This window comes from Cryptomeria japonica, chromosome 11 (assembly GCF_030272615.1).
Source record: "Cryptomeria japonica chromosome 11, Sugi_1.0, whole genome shotgun sequence".
Taxonomy (NCBI): domain Eukaryota; kingdom Viridiplantae; phylum Streptophyta; class Pinopsida; order Cupressales; family Cupressaceae; genus Cryptomeria; species Cryptomeria japonica.
The window spans coordinates 123,846,720-123,846,987 of NC_081415.1; positions in this window are offsets into that span (position 1 = coordinate 123,846,720).

Sequence of the window (268 nt, forward strand, 5' to 3'; positions counted from 1 at the left end):
ATTGCATTTTAGGGTTTTCATGCTTCAATTTGATTATTACTAATTCTAACCCTGGTCTGTTTGTGAGTTTTTCGGTAGACTAACTAGTTTTTGCAGGACAATTGTTGAAGATTACACCTATCAAAGATTCATTTCATCCAAACATCATGACTACTAACGTATCTATTTTGCAGGTTTCCTAGCAGGATTCAACCAAACTTAATGTCTTCTTTAAATTTTCTTGGCACACTTGTTTTGGCTAAGGGAAATGAATAAGCATGTCTTATGT